Source organism: Medicago sativa, chromosome 7, assembly GCF_051527215.1.
Source record: "Medicago sativa cultivar Bolivia chromosome 7, Bolivia_mono, whole genome shotgun sequence".
Classification (NCBI taxonomy): Eukaryota; Viridiplantae; Streptophyta; class Magnoliopsida; order Fabales; family Fabaceae; genus Medicago; species Medicago sativa.
In genome coordinates this window covers 62189347-62201876 of record NC_140755.1, presented here as the reverse complement: position 1 = coordinate 62201876, position 12530 = coordinate 62189347, and the positions used below count along the sequence as shown (strand labels likewise).

The following is a 12530-nucleotide window of genomic DNA, read 5'->3' as shown; positions in this document are numbered from 1 at the left end:
ATTTGACAATTCTCACTACGAATATTACTCTATTTTTGAATAAATAATAGTAATAATTATTTTGGGATTTAGGGTGTCACATTAGTGGTATCAGAGCAGGTGTGTCCAGTCAGACCGAGTGGTTGTCATGTCAGCGAAGTGTCAGTTTTATCTGTCATATTGGTTTTATTTTATTTTGTTTATTATTTGGCTATTGACATAGAATATATTGAGATTTTACATTTGTACTGATTTAGTCCTCATGTGCTCTTGAGTTACTTATGATTTTGAAGTGCCTTGTTTGTTTCTTTTATGCTTTTATTTCCATTTGAAGTTTGTGTTTTGATTGACTAAGTGAATTGTGATAATGTATTTTTTTTTGTATTGATCCATGTTTCTGTTTTGTTGCTGACTTGTTGCAATAGTTGAATGCTAAGTTCTCATCTTGCCTTGTTACTCATGCAAGACTACTGACATAAAATGTAATTAATTAGTCTCTTAGAGTTATCTTTTCCATTTTATTTTAATGGTGTAGTAAATTAATCTTTCTGTCAACTCTTTAGATCATCAAAGAACCGCAAGTATTGAATTGTTTTTAGTTTCGTTTTCTTTCCATCAATTTTTTTTTTTTGAACAAACCATCATGTTGTTATTGAAGACTAAGAAACCATACGAGTATGTCCCAAAAAAAAAATTGGGTAGTCCAATCAGACCGTGTGGGTCATGCGTCAGTCATGTTCATTTTGTCTTTGTTTATATCCTTGTTAATTGTGTGATCGTCTGCTCACTATACTATTGTCTTGTGTGCCTATGATTCTTTGTTGTGTGTGTGTGAAGATGTTGTAAAACTGATGTGTTTGTGTCTATTTTTCTTTTTGAAGACATGATTTATTAGTAAATGTTTCTCCTTGTTGCTGTAGTTGAACATGTTTAGGTAATATAGTAACAAAGGGACTTATCTCGTGTCTCATGTATGAAGGGATCTGATATTAGTTTTACTAGAAGTTGTACCCTTGCCTCCTTTTTATGCCATGAGTGGTTGTAACAATTCAATTGTGTTTAATTTTTTCTTCTTCATGAGAATTTTTTTATCTCAAGCTTTTAGCTCTCCAGTCCAATAATTGTTCCCTCTTTGATTGTTTAGTGATGCCTGTATTACTCTCTTGACTGCATTGTGTATTTTACATTCCTACTTGAATAGGCGAATACTTTCTAAGAGTTGTTTATAGTATCCAGTCTTGCGATAGCATAGTGTGTTGAGCTATTTAGTTAAGCAATACAATATAATTTCCTATCCTTATTTTCGACAACATAGATTGTGTCTTGTTTTCTTACTTGATTGTTTAGGGTGTGTCGTTGGAATAGTCTAGTGCATGTATATTCTTACTAACCACTACAAAAGACACTTATATGTATTTAAAGGAACTAATGACTCCATTGCACGGTGACATCAAAATTTTAGCAAGTTCAAAACTTTTCGATAGATGAAATGTGGCAAAATATTTAACCAGTTTAGGTGAGTGCTTGTTTTCTTTTAGGAAAACCATAATCCATTATTTTGTTTAGGTTAAAAGAATTTTAAGATTTATTTATAGTTAAGGATAAGGTCTCTGTTTGTAGCTACTGTGGGTAGTTTGGGATTAGTTTCCGGGTTGTTTTTGTCATAGCCTAATTCTCTACTTTGGTTGTTTGTCTTGTTTATGCCTTTAATTTTGGTTGTAAAGTGAACCTATGACTGATTTTCATTTTCTTGATTGCTTATGTGAAGGGGGAAAAAAGGAAAAAAAAAAAAAAAGAAGAAGAAGAAAATATATTTTATAGTTGTATTTTAATTTGTGTCGTCTCCTACTGGATGCTAATTAGTTTTTAATTTTCCTCATTATTATTATTAATTCTTTCATATATCTATATTCCTATTTTCTTAATGAATTCCTTCTTTTATTGAAAGAACATGTTGATATGATATTTGCTTGAAAATGTTTTACTATAATTTTATATATTTAAAAAAAAAAAGATACATGTACCTTGCTGGCAAGATTTTAGACCCTTGTTTCAACTTTTTACAATGCGCTTCTAAATTAGTGCAGGGAGTCTATGTGTTAAGGTGTAGAAAGTGAATCATTTATGCGCTATTTGGTTCTCTATTTGTTGAAAATCATAATTTATATTAGGGTTATAGTGTATGTTTGTTATGAGTGGAACTCTGATGGGTTGGTGTGGCTCTTATTTTTATCTACTCGTTTGTTGTTGTCATGAATTTAGTTGTTTAAGCCTGGTGTTGGGGCTTTATGGTTGATTTATTTGCCTTCGTGAATTTTGAAGTTCTTCCCTCGTTGTTGGGAGTCTATAGTGCAAAACTTGTTTTGATTTTCTGTTGTATTATAGTGAGGCTTATAGTGAGTTGGTGTTTGAAATAATTTATAGTTTAGGATATTGAAGCAAGAATTAAATTAGTTTTCTCTAGTACTCTGAATTTCGAGGACGAAATTCTTTTAAGGGGGGTAGAGTTGTAACACCCCAAATTTCTTATCAAAAATATTTTGGTAATATTAAATATAAATTATTTTTGTGCATGTATTTATAGATATATTTATATATATATATATATATATATATATATATACATATATATATATATATTTGTGGTTGTGATTTTTAGATTGCTACTACTTTAAGAATACTATCTTTTTATTGATGATTAGATCTTGAATGCTTAAGCTTATTTTAATTTATAAATCGGATAATCACGTAAGTTCTTTATATTAAATAAATATAATTTTTTGTTTTAAAATAAATAATATAGTAAATATTATGAGAGATGTGGGAAGATAGTGCTAGTGTTTATATCCTATTATGCCTTTATGTACCTACACACTTAACTTATTCCAACGCACACCTTAATCTAAGAAGCTTGATCCATTAGCATATGTATGTATACTAGTGTGTAACCCGTGCCGATGCACGGGTTGACTGAACCAGTGTGACAGTTACGGACTAATGCACCAAATTCTTCAAGTATAAATTCGGCAGTATGCTCAAGCGACAACGAATGTGCAACAATGGCAAGGTGTCAAATATATTTCGAAGCTACAGTTTGAATCACACAGACGAATAATTTAAATCGAAATAACATGTATTGAACCAAAACAATTAACAGTCAAACTATAATTAGAAACTTGCCATAAATATAACGACAGACGATAGGAAAGTACAATGGGGTTACAGACTACATTCCTTACAATTAATATCAACTAATCACGACACAATCTGTAAAGTTAGACATAACTTTTATTCTACATAACATTGTCACGACCAAATTATCTTTTAACGCAGAACAACACTAAACATTAGAAACTACAACAATGGTTCATCAGTACAATGAAATATCTTCAAAGGACGATCTCCAGTGTAAAGAATTCCCAATCACATTCATCCGGTACAACCCCACACGAACAAAAAGTCAACTGCAACATTCATTATTCTTCGAGGATACTGCATTTTTACCTGAACAATATCAAATAGAGTACAAATTTAGTATATACACATTTTTTTTTGCAAGATCGTAACACATATAAAAACCACTATAAACAAATAATGTAAAAAGCCAATGACCAGCACAGATACCATTTACGACATTCATCAAAATTGGAACAAAAGTTCTCCGTTTTTAAATACATAAAATTTGCTTAGATTCTTTGAGATTCTGAGAGAAATGTAAAACAATTAAAGTTTCCAAAATTACAAAAAAAAATTAATAGAAGAAAATTGGTGAATTAGAACAATACCTTAACAAAAGGTAATCATCCAGGCGAAGCCTAACAATGGAAGAACACTACACACCATTAACACTACAAAGACCACTCCCAACTCATGAAAATCGATGATAATAATTAGTAGCAGAATAAACACAAGCAAGGTGATGCACTAAAATGTTCATAGCCGTTTGTTCAGTAGCCGTTTGTTCAGTTAATTAATTTTTTTTTAAATTTGAATTTCGCTCTACCCATTGTTTGTTACCGTTAGCGGTCTAATTACTGCTCGTTACACTAAAATGGTGAAAAAATAGTTTTAAAAAAGTTTACATGTGTTTTTTATATCCATCAACACTAACAGGTAATATTTATTGAAAAAAATATTAAGGTTACATATGTTCTTGACCCCCATCAACTCTAAGTGGTAATAAATAACGAATACACTCGAGGACTAATTTGATCTTGATAACCAAATTAAATGCAGCAACAAATTCATAAAACAGTACAACGGTAAAATTATGAAAGTACTGCATTAATATATGTGACGATTGGGTGGAAATAACGTCGGCCACAGACTACACGACATCACCGCGACACTTGAACAAATATAATCACAATGCAAGAAATAGAAACAAATCACCTTCACCTCAATTCCAAAAACGAAATCCAAAACATAAAAAAAAAAAATGTACAAAACATTTAAAAAAAGTACTACATCAATATATGTGATGCATGGGTGGAATTAACAATGGCTATAGACTACACAACCTCACCACGACACATGAACAAAAACTAAAACTAATAAAGTTGTAAATTTCTTGGACAATTTTTTGTACCAATTCTTTTGGGATAACAATTACATTTTACGACATTCCTCATATTATTCTTGTTCCATTTCGAGTTATTAAAATTAATTTTAAGTTTTCTACTATGATACCACCACTACACAGGATCACAAACTAAAACTAAGAAAAAAAAACTTGTTAGTCCATCTTATTAAGATTATTAATTGTTAATTAGTATAATTAAATTTTGACTGGGCATCGAACCGAATAAAGTAGACATTGAATTTCAAAAATAATAATTAGTATTCAATTATTTTTATTCTTTGAAATTTGAAAAGAAAAATTGAAGGAATATTTGAAAATATTTTATCCAACAAAATAAATATTTCGAATAAGTTTTTCAAGATATATTTGAAGATGAAGATACTTTGAAAATTAAATGATATAAGGCCCATTTGTTAAGGATTAAAATAAAAGTGATTTTGACATAAAATAATTTAGAGATTATATTTTAGAGATTATGAAAAATCAGAATCTATTTTGCGTTTATTTACCGTAATAAAAATCACTTTTTTTTTAAACAAATAATTTTGTTTGTTTGGAAACAACTATATAAAAGGTATTTTTTGTTACGAAATTAGTTCAATATTTTAAACCATACTTTCTCTCTTCTCTAAAAAAAATCTATTTTTTGAGAAGCTGCTCTTAGGGCCCGTTTGTTACAGATAAAAATAAAAGTGATTTTCACATAAAATAATTTAGAGATTTTATGAAAAATCATAATTTATTTTGCATTTGTTTACCGTAGTAAAAAATCACTTTTTTAAAACAATAATTTAGTTTGTTTGGATACAACTATATAAAAGCAATTTTTTTGTTACAAAATTAGTTCAATTTTTAGATCCATATTTTCTCTTTTCTCTAAAAAAAAATCTATTTTTTGAGAAGCTGCTCTCAACAGCTTCTCATTTGAAGCTGTTTTCAGATTTTGATTTTTTTAAAAATCTGTAATAAACGGATGCAATATTTTTAAAAGCGATTATTTTCATAAAAAAAGTGATTTTTTTCCTAAAGAAAAGCTATAACAAACGGGCTCTTAACGACTTTTCATTTAAAGCCGTTTTTATATTCTAATTTTTTTTTAAAAAGCTGTAACAAACAGATACAAAACTCTTAAAAGTGATTATTTTTTAAAAAAAGTGGTTTTTTTATTAAAAAAAACTATAACAAACTCATAAATTCTAGGTTTGAGATTGTTTTAGTAAATAGTAAGTTTAAAATGCAGATTTGAACATATTGCAATTTACACCACCGTTATTGGCATACACCCTCCTATGAAAGTAATCAGAAGTGGGCCAAGCCCAAGTGCCCAACCTTCTTCATCAAACCCGGTCCGACCCTCTTCTCCCACACTCATTTCTGATTCTTCTCATTTCAAACCCTAAAACAAACAAACCACGTTTTCTCCATCTTCCTCATTAAACCCTTACCGCCGTAGCCGCCGCCTTTTCTCCCCTGAACCACCCCGAAATCGGCCTTGTTTTGCCAACCAAACCATGTTTTCTTCATCTCCTCAACCTTCTCTATCATTTTATCGGGATAGAATCACAAAAAGAGAATATCTAAAAAATGGGTATCCCTTTTGAAGGAGTTTTCTGAGCAACCTGAGGTCGTTTCATCAATCGAGTTTCATGTCTTTTATTCTCTACTTCTCCTTAACAAAATCTCGATGGAAGAATCTCACTAAAATGGGTATTTTTTTTCATTTTTATTTCAATAGACAGTTCTGCCTGTCTTATTTTTGCTTTATTTATATTATCCTTTTGCAAAATCTTGTGTTTCATATTTTTTCTTCATTTTTCGAAATTAAATACTTTACCTTTCGGCTATGTTAAGTTTCTATTCTTTTTGGTTGTGTTAGATTTGAATACCAACTGATGTTCTTTGATGTGTCTGTTAAATTAATATGGTACCCAGTACCGACTTTAGGTGGTGGAAAAAATTGTTTTGCTCCCCTCACTTGTGGAAACTAATGTATTTATTAATACTTTTCAAATTGATATTGTCATATGATCGATAATGCTGGTGGCATGCCTCCAGAAATATTTGGTGTCTAGAAACATGGTATTCATGGTCTTACATGTATATTGATATTTGAAAAAACATAATCTTGCAGAACCTGTAAATTCAGAGAATTGATGGTATGTTGTGTTATTTTCAATTATTTTGAGCTATAAATATTTACAAATCTTGCCATCTTAATTGTCTTTTGTGAAACTTTTAGCAGGTTTTCAAGATACAAATACAAATGGAAAGAAATAGCGAGTTAAGCTTATCAAAGTTCAAGAGGGTGTTTTTTGTGTGGAAGTAGTCCCGGCCAAAAAAGTAGTTATCAAGATGCTGCGGTTGAACTTGGAAATGAATTGGTATATACTAATAATAATTACCCTTACTCTATGACATGTTTCCTTTTTCCTTGTCTTTTATGTACTGTTCTTGAAAAATCAAAATTGAATCAATTAGGCCCCTTAGTTCAGTTGGTTATGTCAAGACATTTTTTTTTTATTTTGTAAATTTGAATATCTTAAGCCTTCTATTATATGAGATTGCTTCCCATCTGAGTTATAGAATCCAAAAACTGATTTTCCTCAATTCACTTTAATGATCTTAATTCAAATGTTCATTATTCAAATTTAGTTAGTTGTGTTGAAATGTCATAAAATGCATTTGATCAATGCTATTGTTAATGGACGAACTAATCTTTATACTAATGTTTATTGAATTCTAAACAATTACATTCTCTAGTATTTTGTAAATTAAATTATGATTTTGTATGCAGATTTAGTCCTGTCAAGAGTTAATTTGCACACTAAGAAATATGATTATCATGTATTTGCAGGTTAACATTTTAGACTATTTGAATATAATGCATAGAAAGCTTTAAACTTTTGAAGTCAACCTGCAGTTTGGCCTACTACTTTTGATCATTTATGTTTGTGCTTTTAAGTTGTAACAATATCTAATATGATTAATCAAAGCCTTTTTTCTAAAAATAAGAAAAACAAACCCAAAAAGAAATATACCTTACATGTAATTTTCTCATAACATAGAAAGTGTAGTTTTTTTCTTTAAAGTTATTCAATTCAAATAATTGATACCATAAAAGCATTTTCATTCATAACTTCATCCAAATGCATCATGAACGATGACACCTTGTAATAACTTTGGTTAAATAGTTTAAAGCTGCTATATCATGTCTTGGGTCGTTCACAATCTCGCTTGATGTCTGCATACTATATGTATAAAAGTACTCTTTGTATGAACCACCAATTTTTCCTGCAAAAATCAGTTGTGATTTGTGATGGAAAAAATATATGTATTATTTGCAATGTGACTACTCTACTCATCATGCTACTCATACTTCTACCTATTTAACATTTGGCTAAGTTTATTATTATATTGAATATATTTAATTGATAGATTAAATGTACTTCAAATCAAATCTATTGTCATGAATTTAGCAACTATTAGCAAATTATTTTGTTGCATTCATTGATATGAATTCAACTTAATTATTTTATTTGTGCAGGTAATTTGGCCTTCAATAAAAATGCATATGGGAGATTAGAATGCTGCATTGAAGGCTGCCAGTGACGCTAGCCAATGAGATAATACACACCCTAGCCAAGAATCTTTGATAGTTTGATATTCAACTGGAGCACACAGGTAGATTTTTGTTTTGAAAGTTTGTCTTGTTTTGTTGGATAACTAAACTTACCAACATTAATGCTAAACTATTTTCAGGTTTACAAAGATAGTTGGGGTCTGAAGGTGATAATAATTTACTGAGACATTTTGTGGTTAAAGTTACTTTTGTAATCTACACAAAGTTGGAAGTAATCCTGTTCTTGTTTACATGCTTGCTGGGCTGCTGGCCAAACACTTTGAGAAACTGTGTGATGAAGGAGTTGCCAAATTTGCTTCCACATAACTGAAAGGAGAAAAAGACATGTCCTAAGACATATATTCACTGTAAGTACAAAAAAATATGAAAACAATTGCATTTAACTTATGTTAATGAATCTCTTTTTTGGACAAACATGCTGGCTTTTGTGTTAGTATATTGATAATATTTAATTTACAGTATATTTTTAAAACAAATTTGTCTTGTATTAGCTATTTAATTACTATTTTTAATAAAGAAGATAGTCTCAAAAATTGATGAATAAAGTACTTAGTAGTAATTATTCGTTCCTTGTGGCATTTGAATAGAAAGATTAATATAGACTAATTATGCTAGCCTTGTGAGCTGAACACATGTTGAAAAACCTCATGTGAATCTAGGAATACATCTTATTTTAAGTCATAATATATATGAAGGAAACTCAAAGGGGTGAAATTGGCACATCAAATTTGTACCTCTCAGATTCCAAATACAACCAAAAGATGCAGAAAAAGCAATTGATTTATGTTAAGAGAGATACAAATTAGAACTTGCTTGCAGATGTACATGTTATGACTATTGATTCAAGTCCATTGTTTTAACTTACTTGTACATATATTTGGAATCAATAGTTATAACATGGGCAAGTGTGCATATGTATCATGACTTAAAATTCTGGGTTTGTTTTATTTTTCTTTTAATATTCACTTTATATTAATGAAAGTTTACTTTTTAAAATGGGCTTTTGATTTACTATTTCAGGTGAGAAGAAGAGTTGTCTGCCTTTGAAATTTTTAGATGGTTCTTTCCCAGCCAGTTTTATCACCACCATAATTGATTGTAAGCTCAGAACCATTGATCTTGTTGTTACTATAACATGAGATAATGCAACAAATTGATAATATAACATGATATAATGGAACAAAGTTGTTTTTTTTTATTCTACATGCTTTTATGTCCCTTTTCTCGACTCTTGATGTGTTATAAATCATCATACATTCTTGTATATAATTGCAAGCATTGCTCAAACAATTATGTTAGTTTTCTCTTTATATATGTTTAGATGGACTGCCATATCCATACCTTGGACAGATTGCATAAAAGATTAAATTTTCCTCAGACTGATGTTTACTTTCAAAATAAAAATTAACTTTTGTGAAATATTCCAATTACTGTGCTCTTTTGGTGTGCCTTCATGCTGCTTGTGTGCTTCATTCAAGAATTTCATGGATTGGCTGTGGAAACTTATGTATTGGAAACTAAGAAAGACAAAAAATTGCATGTTGAATATACAAATGGAGAATGACAATATATCCTTGAATTTGTAGATATCTTGTAGAAAAGTATACATACCAATGAACTTCAGTTAATAGTTACAATAACTTATACATGTGCATATATAAATTCAGATATAACTCATGCCGAGTAATTTTTGTTATCTTTGAAGCAAAAAAGTAGTAAAAGATATCATGATTCATTTTGTGATTGACATTTATGAATTTCGTATGAATGAAGTATTTTCAATAATTGTGTTCTTCTTTTCTTTTTTTTGGCAGATTGCATACAAAAGAAAGCTTTAAAGGGAGAAAAGGATCAAGTAGAGATGAAAGGAAACATACATGTTAATTTTGGAATGGAATGGAGAAACTCATCACAATGCAGAGTGCAGCTGAACACCAATGCCTGGGACAAAGCTTCTCCTAGTATTAGTATTTATAGATTTTTTTTTAGAGGCTATATAAATTTTTGCAGGGCTAAAAGGTTGAAAAAATGGGATAAAATCCCACAAAATCTGGAAAGTGTTTTTACTTTGTGAGACTAAATAAGTTTTCCAGCTGTAAAGTGTCCTTACTGTCAGAGTTGTCCTTTTATGTCTGCCAAAATTTCTTCCCCAGCAAGTAATAACAGAAATGTTGATCTACAGGAAAAATTAGGCAAAATTGGCTAGCATCTCTTGTAAGATTTATTGATGATCCAACAACCCATCCCCTTTTCAAGGCCGAAAATACTACTTTTATATATGTATATATATATTTATATTTATATACCATAAGTCGCTAACTTAATAGCCAATAGTGGTCGGCGATGACAATATGTACAGATAAAGAAAACCCTAGACATAAGAGAGAGAGAGAGAGAGAGAGAGAGAGAGAGAGAGAGAGAGAGAGAAAGACCATTGGTAAAACATCATCGTATTGCAAAGAGAGAAGACCTCGTAGAGATAGGATGCTAGCTTTGAGGAAAAGGATATTAAACTACTTTCATTCACAAATCGCTAGGTTGGAGAACAGAAGACACAATTGTTAAACTGTTTGGATTTGTTGCTGCCCTTGAGTTCGATGTCTATTGTGAAAGCTTCAATTCAGGTATGGGGTGAGAGAGAAGAGTTCGAGATCATGAGTGTAAATTAATTGAGATGAGCGGGAAAGTCGTATTTCCCAAAGTTCATTCGGGGCTCACCGCGACTGTTGTGGCCCTTGGAGAGAATAATTAAATTAATGTGCAAATTTAGAAGTGTGAGGATAAAAGATGAATTAGAAACATTATTAAGGTGTTGCCTGATTTAAATTATTACGTGAATAAGTGGTATTTGATGTCAATGATAAATTTTGTGCATGTGCTCATGCTTGATTTGCCACAATTATTTGAATTGATAAATTATGTATATTAATTTATTGAATAACTAGCACAAGATAGTTGATGTTTGGTAGATAATTGTTTTGCTTCTGCCAATTCGGTGCTATAGAAACTAATTATGGGCTAATTTGTGAGTGTAAGGATTGTGTCTACTATTTCTTGTAAAATGTTGTGTTGGACATCTGTATGAAATTGGCTATAGTGGTATTCTAATAAGTATTAAAATTTCTTAGATTTATATATTTTTTTCGAACAAATCCACTTCTATATTGTTGTCAAGAGTCATCAATCTGTTTGTTTTTTTTCATGCAAATGACGAGGCTTAAAATTGTTTGATGAGGAGAATAATGATGTCGATTAAAATTTGCGGTGTGAATGAAGATGTATTTACATGGTACCGATGTTTTCTATGATGATGATGTGAGTGGTGATGATTTGTGTGTTTGCCTTAGAGTCGTGCATTTTAAGGGAGTCTTGCATTCATATGTGGAATATGTGACTATGTGTATATGTGTAATACTTGTCGAATTTAATTCCTTGCATTCATATAGAATCTAGAGCATAAGTCTTGATTATGTGGGAGAAAAGTCCAGTAAAATACTTCTGGCAATTATGTGGGAGAAAAGTCCAGTAACATATCTCTGGCAACTATGTTGAAAAAAGTCCAGTAACATATCTCTGGCGACCATGTTGAGAAAAGTCCAGTAATATAACTCTGGCAAAACGATGAGTAGGTGTGGTACCACATTCATATAGGTCTTAGGATTGAGTCCATATGCATAAAAATTGATGATAATTTGTATTTGGTGAATAAGTGTAACTATGTGAGATGATGAAGGTGATTGTCTGTTGATGTTCTCATGAAGATGGTTATTGGTGACTATATGTGTTGTGACTATTTTGGAATTGAATTTTGACGTTGTGTTTGTGAAGACTTTGGTTCTTATGCTGTAATGATATTCTTTTTTTTTTACTAATGTGGATTGAGTTGATCTAGCATATTCTTCAAGGTTTTGAATATTATGTTTGTGATATGATATGTCTTTGCCTTAATTGCTTACATGTTCTTCTCATTTATTTTATACTATTACATGTTCTCGAAACTCACCCCTTCGTTGTTTGTGTTTGCTGGTTTGGCTCTGCGGTTGCAAAACCGTAGTTCTATAGGTTATGAGTCTTGGAGTCAAGTACATGCCTTCCATGAAGACTTGTCTTGTGTCGTCTGTTATTTTGGGGAAAAGCACCGCTCTGATAGTGACACGGGAAAAAGGATATGCTTACTTATTTAGTTTTGTGTAAGAAAACCATTGTTTATGATGTAAAAGAAAGTATTTTCAAAAGAAAGATATTCGATGTTAATATTATTATAATTTTCAAGGTAGTGAAATATCAATTATGTTTGTTATGAGTCAATGTGGTATCCTAAATCTTGCG

The 12530-nt window shown here is 30.6% G+C and overlaps 2 long non-coding RNA genes across 12 annotated transcripts; one reads left to right on the top strand and one right to left on the bottom strand.

Annotated features, from left to right (window-relative positions):
• Positions 1–3136: 3136 nt before the first annotated feature.
• Positions 3137–4209, bottom strand: LOC146907452 (uncharacterized). The gene is made up of 2 exons (XR_015017802.1): positions 3765–4209; positions 3137–3483 (listed from the first exon to the last, which is right to left on the bottom strand). It is a non-coding gene; the product is annotated as an uncharacterized LOC146907452 (long non-coding RNA).
• Positions 4210–5927: 1718 nt separating this feature from the next.
• LOC146907451 (uncharacterized) lies at positions 5928–12270 on the top strand. Of its 11 annotated transcripts, none has more exons than XR_015017800.1 (7): positions 5928–6268; positions 6693–6717; positions 6804–6942; positions 8106–8242; positions 8321–8548; positions 9222–9299; positions 10016–10409. It is a non-coding gene; the product is annotated as an uncharacterized LOC146907451 (long non-coding RNA). The 11 variants fall into 11 exon arrangements; XR_015017799.1 differs by having other exon boundaries at positions 6801–6942; XR_015017791.1 differs by lacking the exon at positions 6693–6717 and adding an exon at positions 12256–12270 and having other exon boundaries at positions 8106–8548; positions 10016–10825.
• Positions 12271–12530: the final 260 nt, after the last annotated feature.